A 17,060-nucleotide genomic window follows, 5' to 3' on the forward strand; every position below is an offset into this window, starting at 1 on the left:
AAGTGAATGTTAGAATCGTTATTGATCAAACTATTAGCATGAATTATAAACGGTAATTAGATAATAATTTAAATTATTCTTTTGAATTATTTACTAGTTTAACAAAATTACCAAGTTACCAACCCTTAATAATAATAATAATAATAATAATAATAATAAACAAAACCGAAAAATGAAAGTAGTGAAGAAACCCTAGGTGAGTAATCTAATTTCCCAGTCGCCAAACACTCTGCCTTCCGCCTGTCTTCCAACTCAGTCGGACTCAAATCAAAGGTAAAGTCTTAACTAATCTCTTCTATGTGTTGTATGTATATGTAGATCTGTATATAGATGTTTGATTATTCCTTCTAAGGTCTCAATTGCACACAAATTACTTCTCCATGTATCATTATCATTAGCTTTCATTTACGATTCTTAATCTCATTATTATTATTATTATTATTATTATTTTGATAAAATGATTTCAGAGTAAGACATACATAATGGGATGGAAAGCAGCTCAAAAAACTCATACATCACTGGAAGATTTTAAGAGGAGATAATGTAAAAACATAATATAATACATCAATTTTTCATTTTCATTAGATTTTTAAGCTGATACTTAGATTAATCTTTTTATTATATTACAGGTGATGATAATTAGGGGCAAGGATAGGGGCGGAACCGGCACTATTAAACGTGTCATTCGCTCTCAAAATCGCGTTATTGTTGAAGGAAAGAACCTGGTGATTCATCTCTCAATCACACTTTTTATATATACATATATAGAAGAGATCATGAAAAAACTTAAAATGTACGAGAAAACTTCGAGAAACCGTTGTTAAACAATAAATTTTTGTTCTTTTAATTTTTGCGTTCTTTTTAAACAATATACAAAAAGAAGTAAAAAAACCGTATCTTGTTAGAAAGATGCACATATGTCACTTCGTGAGCTACATATATGTGGTTTCGTGAGCTTTTTTATAATACTAAGCTTATAATTAAAAGAAATGATAAAAATTTTATAAAAAAATGTTGGTTGAAGGTAACAACATAACCACCTAGGTGCCTACTCACTATTCATAAAATCATCAATGCACTAGGTATAAGTGTTTTATGGGGTTCTTGCAGTTCTTTACATAAATTAGTTTTGTAAAGAATGCGCCCCTGCATATGTATTTTTTAATATTTACGTGTTTGGAGTAAAACATGCTTGCAGGTGAAGAAGCATATAAAACAAGGCAAGGGCACGAAGGCGGGATATTCACAGTAGAGGCTCCTCTTCATGTCTCAAATGTTCAAATTGTTGATCCAGTTACAGGGTACGGTTAGTTTAAACGAGTGCACGGTTTCATTATTAGTAAGACGGTTGTTGATATGTTTTATTTACAGGCAACCTTGTAAAGTTGGAATAAGGTATCAGGAGGATGGTACTAAAGTAAGAGTTTCACGAGGCATAGGGGCATCAGGGTCGATTATCCCTCGTCCCGAGATTTTGAAGATTAGGACTACTCCACGACCGACAATCGGTACGGTTTTTATATGTTTATGTTTGTGTAATTTTATTCTTGGTTTTAAAAAGCGTGAGACGATTAGGTTCTTAATAAAAGGCGCGAGGGGATAGTTTCACATAGACGTGGCATTTTAGTATTAAAAGTTCTAGTTAAGTATTAAAAGTTCTAGGGGTGTTCTTCGGTTCGGACATCGGTTTATTCGGTTTTGAATTTTTTTGGCCCTGACTGAAAACCGAACTGATCTGAATTAAAAATGTGTCTAGCCGAATCATATTCAACCAATTTATCCGGTTCTGTTATCTGATGAAACTGATTATTATTCGATTGAGTTCGGTTCGGTTCGGTTCGGTTATCAGGGTAAGCCAGAGTTCCGATATATTAATTTAGGTAACATTTTGTAAGTTATTAAATTTTAAAACAACAAAATGCAAGAGTATAAAATACCTGTAAATAGAGTAGCTGGTCTATAAACTATTATAAACTAAATGAACTTTTAAAAACCTTAAATAAACTAAATAGTATATAAAAAAGCAAAATATAAAAAAATAAACTATATCCAGGTTCTAGCGGGTTGGATTTGGAGTTTGGACCGAATAATGCTCACCCGTGCCTTGTGTTTCTAGAACCACGTGGCCATTTCGACCCATGCACCCATGAATGGGTGAATTCGGGTTTAGTTGTAGACTTCTATCTCTAATGGAACAAGGACGTAGAATAAAAAGATGTAAGCTAAAAAGGAAACAGGTTAAACGGTTTAAAACTTGAAAGTAGCAAAGTTTATATGATGCATAACTCTTTTTTTTGAATCAGTTTATTAAATACAGGTAGATTATAGTAGCTACATGTGCACAGAGGATAACCGAAACATAATTTCTGTTTTGTCTTTGGTTTTCTGGATTGCATTTTAAACTCTACCTTATATTCTCTGGCACACAACAATCTCTTTTTGTGTATAGAATGCATCAAAACAATCTCTTTCAATAGCCAAATCTTAAGTTAAAAGTACACACATTTGTTGACTAGTTTTAAATAACTTTCTAGTGAACTATTTAGTGGCTATCATGAATTCCCAAGTTAAAACCTAAAACGACCCATGTAAACAATTTGTATTAAAAAATCGGATTATTACTAGTTTTATTGAATTTTTATTTTTTGTTTTGGTAACAGCGGGTCCCAAGGATACTCCGATCGAGCTAGTGCAGGAGAAGACATATGATGCTAAAACTGGAAAGGGCATGCCTGATCTTTAATCAACTCAAGTTTTCTTTATTATTGCATTTGCCATCATTCTAATGGTAAGCCGCAACGAACATTCAACAAGACATGTTTTAACATTGTTAGTGAAGTTAAGATCAGCTTGCAGGCATTGTCGCATGAATATTTTTGTAGGTTTCGTTATAAAGTGAGCGCTGATTTAAATGAAATGGTTTATCCATCGTGTAATGATGTTTTTAATTATTTTATCGTTTATACATTCTGTTCAGGTCTATACTTCCATGTTTAAATTTTGTCCATAAAATTAAGGGAGAGAAATTTCAGTTTTAATTATGTAAATCCAAACACACCTAGAATATAAGAAAAATGTTTCTCATTTTTTAACATCCATATATATCAAAAGCATTCTTCTTATTGTGTATGTTTATCCGTTGAAGTTCCAAAAATACTTATCTTATTATAATTTTATTGTTAAGTTTGTAAAACCGGATAAAGATTATCTACTGGAAACATTTGTTAGAAGTAAACCATTTACGAATGGCAATGATTCATCCAATACACCAAGTACGTGACCAATGATCTAGTCCATAGATAAAGCTTGAGCTCGGCTTGTTTCGATCTCTATATCTAAAGCCCGAATTCGATCTCCATATCTAAAGCCCGAATTCGGCTTGTGAATACTCATCCTCTATCACACCACTTGTGTTTTGTTTGTTGTGTGTGATATAATATGATATGCTATAATAAGATTTAATAACTCATTATATGATTGAATATATGATCTATGATTTCAAATGTTGTAATGATTTTATTTGACATGATACAAATAAATATTACATAATATTATAACTATTGTTATTTTATTGAAAAGTTTAAATTAACTCCCCTACTTGTATTATATTATATTATATTATATTATATTATATTATATTATATTATATTATATTGGTTTTTGCTAATGTTAAGGTCATCATAACCTTCTAAAATTGAATGTGAAATCTAACAACATTGGCTATGTGTTGGATCACAAAGATGGTTATATAGTTCATTTAGATTTCAAATTTATCACATATAAAGAATTTTCTACAAGGAAATGATGACTTAAAAGTTAAAACTATAGTTATGCCATCCCTATTACATGAATAATTTTCTTTTGTACAAAACTTGGTTCATTTCATATGTTTTTCTCTCTGAATGGAGTGTTAAAAGAATTATGTTAAAAGTCCAATTGTAAACATTTTATGTTATTATTATTTTTAAGTATTATGTTCCAATTTTGTAAGAAGACTAAAGTTGGAGGACTCTTGAAGCTGCTCAAAAGGATTGGAGGGGCTATTTATGCCAATTGCAAAAGTGATTCATATAATCATCGCTATTCGTGGATTTGGTTGAACTCACTTCTAGGATTTTACTACGCCGCTCTTGTTATGTTTTCAACCTCTTCTTCGTTTTAGATAATTTCCTATCCGTACCCATACAAGAGCATTCACAATTCATCGACTATCTTTTGTGGGTGAGAGTTTAATTAATTATATAGGGAATAATTTAGGGTGTTGTGAGTAGATGAGAAAGAAAATGCAGTTATTTGTATATTTGAAAACTTCTTGTAGCACTCAATAAATTTTTTAATATATTTTGAAAGTGATTACGAGTGAAGTAAAGAGAAAATGTAATGATAAACACATAGACAACATCATTTAATTGAAAAAAGAAAAAATATAGTGATTTTAGTGTAATTTTGGATTTAGAGATAGAAGAAGAGATGAGAATGACTAAAACTCTTTCTTATTTAACTGAATAATACATTTATTTTTATACTAGGTTAGGTACCAGTGTATAACACGAGTTTGAATACATTAATTTATTTAAGTAATAACACATTGTGATATATAAAAAATATGTTCAACGTATGTAAATATATAATATATGATAGAATAAACTATACAATACAGAATATGAAATTAAAAAGTTGAAATTCGTAAATCTTTAAATATTTATTTATATACAATATTTGTAAATTTATTTGTAATTTTATCCTTCATATTAAAATTAGTAGTTTCACTTTTTTTTGTTTCAACTTCATATAATGGAACACATAACCGACTATGTGTTAAAATATGTTGATTAAAAATAATAATAATAAAAATACATCTAAGGCCTTAGTTTTTATTAACATTCACTATAAAATAAATATAAAGTGGAAATTTACTTCTTTAAATTTTGAAATTAATTATTTTATCCAAATCAACGTGAAAATTTAGTACTTATAAAAGCTTAGTATTAATTACTTAGTATTAATTAGGGATGAGATCGTGACCATACCCGTACATGTACATGTGTAACTCCCCAAAATATTAATCGAGTCGAGTATGAAACATGAAAAGTTTGAAACACGTAACTAGGATAATATTCAACATAGTTAGTACTTAAGTTAATAATGGTGAAATATTTATATATTTCAAAAAGTCTTAAACTAGATAACTTATTAATCATGGGGGGTTGAAGTTGTCAAGTTAAAAAGTAGAAACCTTAAAAGAAAAAACTAAATTAAAACACACACTGGGTGTGTTTGTGTGCATTGATCATCAGGAGAAGAACAAGAGGAGAAACCCTTATTCTTCAAATTCTTCAAATTGAATGGCAAATTGGGTGATAAAACCGTGCATGTGAGCAAGGTTGTGCTCATCTCAACTTGGTGAACATAAGGTGAAGAGGTAGGTCCCAGCAGAGCCCAGTTGGACCCGCAAGACTCACCTTAAACAGGGACGTCTGCACAGTTGGACCCGCAAGACTCACCTCGAAGAGACGTCTGCGCAGTTGAACTCGCAAGACTCCTGAGGGACGTCTGCGCAAAGACCAACTGGATCCGCAGGACCAACCATGCTCAGAGACGCGACGTCCTTACGCGCAGTACGCAAGCTGTTCCCGCAGGAAAAAGCCTCCCAATGGTGACGTACTCCGCCTGTTCCCGCAGCTACGAATACTAGCCATCAGGGAAGGCTACCTGCACAGCAAGGCTACACGCAACAAGGCACTAACTCTCAAATAATTCAGTAATGTCACCTGAAGAGGGAATGAGCAAGCCGGGAATACTCCCGCCCAAGGCCGGGAATTCTCCCGCCCAAATGAGCCAGTCGTACGATACTGGAGGATCTTTTGTACTGTACCTGCCAAGGTATGGACAAAAGAACTGACCAAAGCTGCGACAGCTCACTGACAACAGTACGACGGGCAGCACGCTCTAGTACTTAAAGTCACTATCAGCCGCTGCCTACTCACCAACCCCTGTCGGGGCACGTCCATAGCCTGCAGTTGGTGGAAAAGGAATAGTACACAGCCGGCCTGGTCACTATCAGCCGCTGCCTACCACCAACCATCAGCATGGCACGTGCGTAGCCTACAGTTGCTAGAACAGGAATACTATTCAGCCGGCTGTTACCTGCTTGGAAACCTACATTCGGCTATAAATACTCCAACACCTTGGAACGGTATCATCATCTTCTCTCTAGCTATTTCTCTTAATATACACTTATATTCAAGTGCAATCTAGTCTGATTCTCACGCCGGAGAGTGGTCACAAGGAGGTACCCCCCCTTCTCAGTGACGAGCTCACGGTGTCTGTTTTGCAGGTCATCAGAAGAATAACCATCTTGCCGGACCTAACCCTCGTGGGAAACATCTATTTAACCCCCAGATTATCCGTAATTAGCCGGGGTCGATTAATGTTTCTTCATAAGGTATGTTCAAATATCTTCAATTGTGAATAACCTTAATATTGAGAAAAAAAACTAGTTATGTTGAATAACATGAAATTAAGCATGTATATGTGTTAGAATCACCACATATAACTTGTATGAATTATGATTAGTCTAGCTTTAATTGTTAAGATTATTGCTAGACTAAATGAAATTGTGTGTTTTAAACTTGTTGATGTTGGATAATAGAATTTGGATGAGTAACAAGGTGATTTATGTTTAGAACACTTATGTTTAAGACTAGGTTATTGATCGCACACCAATTGTTTGATGAAATACTCGCATGAAACTTGAATTGTGCAATATAGTATGAAATCTGTCACTTTTGACAGATTTAAATAGTTAATATGCAGAGCGTGTATCTCACTCGTTGTTAAGAGTTAGAGGACGGGCCTTATGTCGTTGGAAAGGTCTATGTGTCTATTTCAATTCATATTTAATCATGAAAGTCTAAATGCTGACTAGTCAGGATATAAAACATGCTGACTAGGAATATTTATGCTTCTGTCCTGATTTTGTAAAAATCATATAAATCATAGAAAAATATTTAGAGGGTGTTCTTTATATACTTGAAAAGGTATTTGAGTTCTCTATGATCCATCTTTGAACATGTTGAACCAGTTCGGATGTTGCATGGGTCAAAATAGCTGATTACAGGAGCGATATATGAAATCGCTGCACATTAATAAAGATATTAGTAATCGAGTAAACACATAAGATTGCATATACTTGCATTAGGCATGATGCATTGATTGTAGAGAACTAATAACACTTCATGTGACATACTTAAAGTGTCTAAAGGACTTGCAAATGGTTTGTATGAGTATTTACACAATTGTATGTAATGACAGGAAAATATACATACCTATGAGCAGTTTTTTTTATTTTGAAAATCAAAGAATTGATTTATCTTCATTATATAGAAACATAGAAATTACATCAACATAGCAGGTAGGCGGGCAACAAGCTGCGCCGCCACCCCTTTCTGAATTGCAAACCCTAACCTGCTAAAGACATACCCCTGCCCCTTTGGAGTCGACACATTGTATTTTGAAAATCAAAGTTTGACTTTTAAAAGTGAAACTGACAAAAAAAACTAATGTTTTAATCAATTGGTATGTATGAGTCCATAGGATTATGTGGTCATGTTATATAATGACTAACCCGACAATCTTGTCGAAATTGGACAAAGTTTGATCTTGTCAAGCTAGGTGGAGGCTTGGATGAAACGGGTCAAACAAGCTAATGGAGTGCATGTGAGTTCTAGTCAGCAAAGAAAGGTAAGTGATTTTGTTCACTTCAAATTATAATCTAAAGTTCCTTGTCAAATTGTAATATTGCTTAAATGACTAACAAAAGAATGAAATGTTAAGAAAACTCAAGAAGGGTAGTTTGGGGGTATTAAGGTACAACCCGGGATTGGGTTGTAATCTTTAATGTCAGAGTCTTGGTTCAAATTGGCCCAAAAGGGTCAAATGAGAATTGAAAACTAATAATCCTAGTATATGGGACAAGGATTTTAATGGTTATCGGGTGTGGTTTATAGACCAAGTTATAAAGGGGTATTATGGGTAAATTGGTGTTAAATCACTATTTTGGTAATAACCCGTTGTAAGATTAAGATATAAATAGGAGTGACCCGGAATGGGTATATGCGTGAACGGGCCATACATGTCAAATGGTGAAACTATCACCATTTGAAGTTGATATATAATGTTTGTCCTGTTGAGTATTGTCCTACAGGTAAGCAAGATGGTAATAGAATGCATTGTCGAGTTCTCTAAAAGGAGTTACAAGGTATTGGTAACGGGTCACAACCTTGACCTTGCCAGGTACGTGAATTAAATCATGATGTCGGTTAATGTTAAAGAAAAAGACCAAAACGCCCTCGAGGCAATGGTATATGGGTGCATTTGATATTAACGGGTCGTCCAAAGCATAAAGAGTCAAACAACAAGGTAACGGATTCGTGAAGATTAGATTTACGAACCATGAAGTTACCGGCTACAATATGGTTGTAGTGTAAAAAGGGTAACGAGATAGCAGGGAAACGGGAAATGGGTTCGTACTCGTTGGTTTAATCTGTAATTTTAAAACCATTTAACTCGTAAAATTAATCCGAATAGGTAAACTGTTGTATAAACGACTCATGGGGTCGTAAAGGCTAAGGTTTTGTGTATGAATGTGCAAATCCTAATTGTTGATTGCAAATATAAAAGAAGGACAAAAGAGGGATTATACTAAGTGAGAACACTTAGATCCTCTTAATGTTTTAAAAGAATAATTGTATAAAGACAATGATAGTGAAAGTATTAATGAATGGGCTAAGTATACTTGTGTTTATTATAAGTAGGTGCAAAGTATGTATGACTAATTGTTATGGCAAATTTCCATGACAGGTTATAACTTAATTGAAGGACTTGGATTGATGGTCAAGCTGTTGAAGAACTGAACACAACCGAACCGAACAAGCTTCCGCTATAATAATTCATTTTAGAAGATGAAGTCTAATGTAGTATTCGTATCATATAAATATAAAACTTGTAAAATTTTGTTACTAGTTATGTATGTCGTGTCATGTTATCACGTCACCCGCAAAAATTTTAATTAGACCTGGTTTTTAAGTCCTAACGAGCGCATGTTTACGCCTACAAATGTTATAAGTGGGTTAGGGTCTTACAACATGTACCCAAAAGTACCCATACCCGAATTATATGGTACGAGTACGGGTACAGGCACATGTACTTTGGGTACGGTACTCACTTTGGTACCCCTTTTTTTATTGTTTTAAAAAAAATCTCCATTAAACTAGGTATCGCAAACGGTACGGTACCGACAATCAATTATCTATAATTCCAAAACCGTAATATCACAACCAAAACCGTAATACCGCAACCAAAACATAATACCAAAACTAAAAATGAAACAAATCAACTATAATATAAAATCAATTCAAAATCAAGTAATGAATACCAAAACATGCAAAGTATCAAAAAAAATTATCAAAATATTTGAAAAAAAGTTAATTTATACAAAGAAAGTCAACATTCGTTTAATCTTTGCTAGTCATGTTTCCATTTCCCCTTTTCCTTTTCTTTGTTTATTGTTTCCTCAATTTCTATAGAAAAAAAGAGAGAAAATTAATACATGTTATCTAATAATATACACAATTACAAATACATAAAATAAAAATATACGAATACACAATATATGAATATATACATATAGATTGAGAATAAAATTATTCAAATAATATATATTATGTTTTAAAAATGTCAATGTTAAGTCATGAGTGTTGGAAACCTAATAAAAGCCCCTACATATTCTAAATGGGTATCAATACCCGTAATACCCGTACTTGTATCCGAAAGTACTCGTATTTATACTCAGTAAATTTGGGTACCCATATCCGTACTCAATAGACACGTACTGGTGCATGTACGGGCACTGAACATGTACGGTTACGGGTATCCGGTATTTGGGAAAAAAATCTCATCCCTAATATTAACAACTAATACAATATATTTATATATAATAAAATAATATTTTTATGTTGGTACTAAATTTTTTAAACCAGGAAATACCTATAAGAGGAGAAAATAGTAGATTAAAATGAAAAAAAATAATAAAATATAAAACTATTAATTAGAAAAAGAAATATATATTTAATATGAGAGAGAGATGAGAAAATTTTGTTATGATCACTCATATGTGATGACATACGAAATTAAGAAATCTGTGTAGACACTGGTTAGAATAAATAAATTTATTTAAATAATAACATCATGTGAAATACAAAAAATATGTTTAAAAGATATAAAGATAATATGATAGAATAAATTACACATTACACAATACGAAAATACAAATTTATTGAAAATTCGTAAATCTCTAAATAATTTTGTATACAATCTTTGTAATTTTATTTGTAATTTTAACCTCCATATCAAAATTAGAAGTTTCACTTTGTTTTTGCTGTCAACTTTAGATAATGATACACATAACTTTCCATGTGTTAAAAAATGTTGTTTCAAAAATAAATTAACCATTTATAATGATTAGCCTTAGCTTTTATTAATCTTAATTGTAAAACAAACATTAAAATGAAAATTTCCTTTTTGAATTTTGAAATTAATTATTTTATCTAAATCAACGTGAAAAATTATTACTTATAACAACTTACTATTAATAACTAATACAATATATTTATATAAAACTAAATAATATATTCATGTTAATAGTAAAATCTTTGAATAAAAAAATAATTATTAAAATGAAAAATAATAGATTAAAAAGAAAAAAAAGTTAAATATAAAACTATTAATAAAAAAGAAAAATATATTTAATAAGAGAGAGGTGAGAAAAGTGTGATGCATGTGATATTGAGAAACCTTTATTTATTATATAATACACTCTCTTTTACTCACAACCATTTTTTTCAAAAAAATATTAAATAATTATACGGTGTGAATGTTATAACCCCAAATTAATTAAGTTGCGTGTATAATATTTTTCATCTACTCATGGTTACTCATAATCATACATATAATTTACAAAACTTACCCACATGATTATATGACATAACTGAGAATGTTCTCACATACATAATTGATTGTTTCTATGAACCAGGGCTAAATTCACCAGTCACAATAGGATACGGGATACACCATCCAAAGTGGGACTGAACTACGAAGTCTTGAAAGTTGAAAACGAGACACACTAAAGTCATGTGTCACATCATAATATTTTTCTTATAATACAAGACTTTGATGCCACCACCAGTCCATGCTTCTTCTTAAGAGAAACACTTCCACAATACCGTATTATTTCTACAAATTTTAACTAGTATATAGACTTGTGTTTTGTTACCTTACTTGTGAAGTAACTTAGGTAGTAAAGTTTTGATGATTTATTGTAAAACCAAATATTTTCATGATAGAACCAGATATTTTGAGATTGATTTACATTTTATCCAACCATAGATTTTTGAAGTTTTTGAGCTATATGACCTTTAAAAAAATTTAATAAAAAAATTGTTGGGTTATTGGATATGTGACACATATCATAAGATACGGTAACTCAATCATAATATATGATATGATATAATATATAATGATATAATATGGTATGATATGAAATGATATGATTTGATATGACATGGTTTGATATGAAATGATATGGTTTGATGATTTAGTTTCAAATGATACACATAGAATGGTACATATTATATATTGGTCCTTGCTAATGTAAAGGAAGTTCATGCTAGTCTGTTACCTTGTGTCATCAAGACCTCGTGAAATTGATTTTAGTTCTAGCCACATTGTCTATGCGTTGGATTACAAATATGAATGCATAATTCATTTAGATTTTAAACTAATCATATTTAAAGAATTTTCTACAAGGTAAAGGGCAGCTTAGAGTTATTCTTTTGCCAACCCTATTACGTGTAAACCACAAAGTAAATTACCCATCATAATATCATAAATTCCTTTAGTAACAGTTAATTAGCGATAAAGATGGAATTTGTAAAACGTGCCGCGTTCTGTTAAAAGTCATGTTCGATACAACTCGTTTAATGAAAGTTATCATCTTTTAAACACTAACAGCCCCGGTATAAATTAAATGATAAGTGAGCAAGAATGTTGTTGGAAAAGGCTTTTGAGCAAGGTATATGTGATCAGTAATTGTTTTTGGATGCTATATCTATAGCTACAAACCTTTTATTATTTTGTCGTCATTATCATCGTCATCGTACTCAGTATATCCCACCAATAGCAAAGCTATAGTATGGTCTGAGGATGGTAAGATGTAGAAAACCTTATCTCTACCCCATATGGATAGAGAGACTGCTTCCGGTGAGACCCCGATAGCAAACCTTTTATTATTTTGTGGTGGAACCAAATATTTTGAGAAGTATTTACGAAGTATTGATAAACTTGAAAAATGTGATGTAACTCGAAGTTAATGATCAACATGAATTTTCTTTTGTACAAAACTGGGGTCATTGCATATGTTTACTCTCTAAATGTAAGGGGGTGTTAAAAAGAGTTATGATAAAGTTAAACTACATAGTAAAAGTTTTAGGTTATTATTATGTTTTTGTATTTTGTTCTAGTTTTGTAAGAAAGCTAAAGTTGGAGGACTTTTGTAGTCTTTCAAAAGAACTGGAGGGGTTTTTTGAGTTAATTGCAAAAGTGAGTAGTATATAATCATCGCTACCAATGGATTTTGGTTAAACAAAACTTTTAGGGTTTCCCTACGCCGCTCTCATTTTGTTTTCGACCGTCTTCTTTGTCTGAGTTTTGATTCTCATTTTTTTCATTTTTTGAGAGTTTGTGGTATGATGATCTTTTTGATCGTTGCTTGTATTTCTTTTATGTCCGTTTAGTACGTATTCTTGATTAAGCGATTCATCGTTTTTAGTGAATCACTTTGGGTTTTTGGGCAAAGAATTTTGATAATAATCGTAATAACTCATTTAAAGGTATATCGTGTCATTTTGGGTTCTTTCACAATTTTATTGGATCTAGATAAGTTTCCCATATTATCAATTTATACCATCATTGCGTTCTTCTTGAAATAACAGAAGCATCGATTCTAAAATTAGGAAAGATCGATCAAAGTACCTTCTTTGGTGGTAGAAAATCATTTACCATGAACCACCATTGTCCAATGTAAGTTCTTTTTGCGTTGGTTCTTTAACGTATTATAATGGATCCCTTTTGGATGACATGTGAATCATTGTTTTAAATGCTTCTATCTATAAATGCTATGTTTTTAACATAGATTGTTTTGTAAACTACAGGATAGTAAGAAAGCTGAATCTTTTGCTACAATTTATTAAGTTTGATGATTTGCATTTTGTCGAGAAGAAAGGTAGTTCAGAGTTCGAACCACCCGTCCCCCCCCCCCTCTCTCCACCACAAGAAAGTGACGTGTATCTGAGCGAACCGTGGTGGACGCTACTCGTGTCCGGGGCAAATATCGTCTACTGGTGCCGGAAAAGAACAAATCAAATTCAAGTATTTGCCCAATTTGCAAAAGAGATTTGTTCCATGTAAAGGCACTAAATGACCATTTGAGGTGGCAATCAGAAGAGGATCGTGCAACAGCAGGGGTGAGAGTTACCAGGGCAAGCATCACCACTAATCAAAAAGTCAAATGATTTGCATTTTGTCGAGAACGAAGGTGGCTCAAGCCGCATATGACGCCTACATCATTGACATTAAACCCAATATATTTTACATCACCGGATTTACATTAATTTCAACAATTAACAAGCAGACCAAGTTTAAGTGGGCAAACTGAGATTCTTGTGTAGGATGCTTGTTAACATACTAAGATAGATTGTAAATATTTGACTTCCATATAAAATATCCATGTAACTTTATTTTGTGTATCATTGTTGTTTCCAATCAAACTTGTTTAATATAGTTGTTAAGAATCCAAAAGTGATGATGCACGTTATTGACACTAACTAAATTTTAAGATGAATGCTATCAATTATGTATTCTTTGTGGAACTAAGGCTCGTGTAACACTATCACCATGCATTTACCAAATTATGTTAGAATTCCCAAAACACAATCCTCTAGTGATCTTTGAACAACCACATTCCAATGTTGTGAATGATTATTTCACAACTCAACAAGTAACAGAAATAGGTATAAAATCATATAGGTTTCTACTGATATTCTGAATTACACAAACGAGAACCGAATGGAAAACAAGATAACTGATAAAGAAGGAGATGAGAAACTTAGAATTCAAAGAGTATGAGATGGGAGGAAGAAGTCAACAACATTCCAATCAATTTTCATCATATCCACCGTCTCGATCTCTATTCGCTTTATAATCTGTGACTGATGCAACAGCTCAGTTGGGCTCTTTAGATGGGCTATTAAGTTGGGCCATTTGGGCTAGTATGGTTCATAACATAATCAACCAGCAAAAATCATTTCCGGTGTTGTGCCTTCCGCCTCAATTGTCTGTACTAGAGACACCTGCTCGTTTGGATACAACAGTCACGTGAAAACGGGGTGTTCATATAAGTTCATTAACAATTATGTTAACACGTTTTAATTTTACAACTATAATCATGTGGCATAGTATTAGTTATGTTGTTTGATCGATATTCGAGTCAGTATTAGTGGGGGACCCAAATTTTTTTTTTTTTTTTTTTTTGGGGGGGGGGGGGGGGGGGGGGGGAGTGGGAGTGGGAGGAGGGGAAGGGGGGGTTAAACGAATCATTTTTCTATATAATTTTTTTCTGGGCCCAGATCGGGACATATAAAAAACATCATCGGGACATATAAAAAACATCATCAAACTAACTGTATATAATCAAAAATATCTTTATAAATCCATTATGTAACTAACCAAGGAATGAAAGAAACCTTACCTACATTAGATTGATCGATGACCGCTGGCGAGAATCCGGATTAACGATGGTGAGCTGGCGGAGGGTCAAGGGATGATGGCTTGATCCGCGCTTTAGCCGCCTTGTGGCTTTGTTTTTTTCTTAGATAAGGTTTAAACCTTTAAAATCATGGGTTGGGCTAAGATGATTTATGGTCATTGCGCTTCAGTCACAAAAAAATGTTGGGCTTAAGTCACGATAGTTTTGAAATCAAAGAACAGGGAACAATTTATTATATATACGAAGAGGAGTATATAGCACTATGTCATGTAACTTGTAAAGAAATTTATATACTAATTTTGTTAATAGAATTGCATGTGTTTTATAATTTGCCGGTTAAAGCATATGCGATAATAAGGATGCTATATTTATAACAACACAACCCTTTTTGTATGGTTGAACCAAATACTATTGTTATTTTTTGATTTATTTACATCTTTTCATAGAGACTTTTATGAAGGTACTGTTAAACTTGAGAAAAGTGATTGTAACTCTAAGGTTGCTGATGCTTTACGAAAAGGATCGAGTATTGATCAACATGAAATTTCTTTTGTACAAAACCTGAGTCAGTGCATATGTTTACTCGTCAGTTGCGAAGCTTGGACTAAGACACCGAGGGGGCCGGGCTCAAAATGTATAATAAATTTCACAAACGAAGGCGGACGAGCTCAAATTTTCGGCCAAAAACGGCTAAATTTACACTACGTATAAAAATTTCGACTGAAAACGGCTAAATCTACACTACATATAAAAAATTTCGCCCGAAAACGGCAAAAATTTACACTACGTATTAAAAATTTCGACCGAAAACGGCTAAATTTTACATTACATATAAAAAATTTCGACCGAAAATGGCTAAATTTTACGCTACGTATAAAAAATTTCAGCCGAAAACGACTAAATTTACACTACGTATAAAACTTTTCGGACGAAAACGTATAAATTTACACTGCTGCGTAAAAAAACAGGGGGGCGGGCCACCCCGGGCCCTTGAGAACCTTCGCCACTGTTACTCGCTGAATTGAGGGGACGTTAAAAAGAATGAGTTTGGATCAAATACAAATTAAATTAACATGCTAACTGTGTGAATAAAGTAGTGTAATTATATATACAAATAGTGTAATTATTTAAGTAATTACTATTGATGTTTTAATTACACTATGTTGTATATATAATTACACCACTTGATTTGCGCAATTAGCATTTTTATTTTTTTAGAACAGTCAACAAACAGAGAATTGCCGAGGTACTCCATGCAGGGTGACTCAATGGCAAAAGGCCACCGTTAGTTGGCCTTACTCAACTGTACGAAACCCTTAAGCGCCTCTAAGGCAATTCCGGGGAAACTCACCTGCTGAAGGCCCACTGGTGGTAAAACTCGGATGTCCTCAGGATCGAACTGAAGATCACAAAGATCTCAGTCTTTCTTCATTGAGCCACCCATACCCACTCCAAAGTGTTGTGAGTGAGGTTTAAACCTGAGTCTACAGTGAGAAACCTAGATTTCCTACCATTACACCACATTCGAAAGGACATAGGGTTTTAGGGATAAGGAGTACACCATTACACCAACTTAAACATTTTAATTAGCATGTTAATTTAATTTGTACATCAACTTTCCCCCAAAAGAATTATGTTAAAGTTAAACATTCCAATAGTAAAGTTTTATTTTGTTGTTATTATTATTAGTTTTTTTTTCTTTAAGAGGGCTAAAGTTGAAGGACTTTTGTAGCAGTTTAATAGGACAGGAGGGGTTGTTTGTGCCAACTGCAAAAATGAGGAGTATATAATCATCGCTACTAGTGGATTTCGGTTACACACAACATTTAGGGTTTCACCGCGCCGATCCTGTGTTGTTCTCGATGTCTTCTTCGTCTGAGTTTTAATTCTCATTCTTCTTAGATTTTGAGAGTGTTTTGGTATGTTGATCTCTGTTTGATCATTGTTTGTGTTATTTTATGTCTAATTAGTATGTATTATTGATTTAGTGGTTAATCATCTTTGGTGAATCATATTAAGGTTCTTGGGTTAAGGTTTTGGATAATGTAATCATAGTAGCACACTTAAAGTATATATCATGTTGTTTTGGGTTATTGATTAATTGTTATCAATGTATACCATCTTTGTCTTATTCTTGAAATAATAGAAGTGTCAATTCTTGAATTAGGAAAGATCGATT

The 17,060-nt window shown here is 32.8% G+C and overlaps 1 long non-coding RNA gene and 1 pseudogene across 2 annotated transcripts; both read left to right on the plus strand.

Annotated features, from left to right (window-relative positions):
* Window positions 1–482: 482 nt before the first annotated feature.
* On the plus strand, window positions 483–2,952 carry LOC143578459 (uncharacterized; annotated as a pseudogene). Its single transcript, XR_013143264.1, has 5 exons — window positions 483–543; window positions 630–725; window positions 1,199–1,301; window positions 1,372–1,508; window positions 2,661–2,952. The product of XR_013143264.1 is annotated as an uncharacterized LOC143578459 (transcript).
* A 2,346-nt stretch (window positions 2,953–5,298) lies between these two features.
* On the plus strand, window positions 5,299–8,937 carry LOC143578460 (uncharacterized). Its single transcript, XR_013143265.1, has 3 exons — window positions 5,299–5,414; window positions 7,656–8,295; window positions 8,863–8,937. It is a non-coding gene; the product is annotated as an uncharacterized LOC143578460 (long non-coding RNA).
* Window positions 8,938–17,060: the final 8,123 nt, after the last annotated feature.

The sequence above is a fragment of the Bidens hawaiensis genome, unplaced genomic scaffold (genome assembly GCF_021521415.1).
Source record: "Bidens hawaiensis isolate Kalapana, Puna unplaced genomic scaffold, B.hawaiensis_p1.1 tig00029273_1, whole genome shotgun sequence".
In the NCBI taxonomy this organism is placed as follows: domain Eukaryota; kingdom Viridiplantae; phylum Streptophyta; class Magnoliopsida; order Asterales; family Asteraceae; genus Bidens; species Bidens hawaiensis.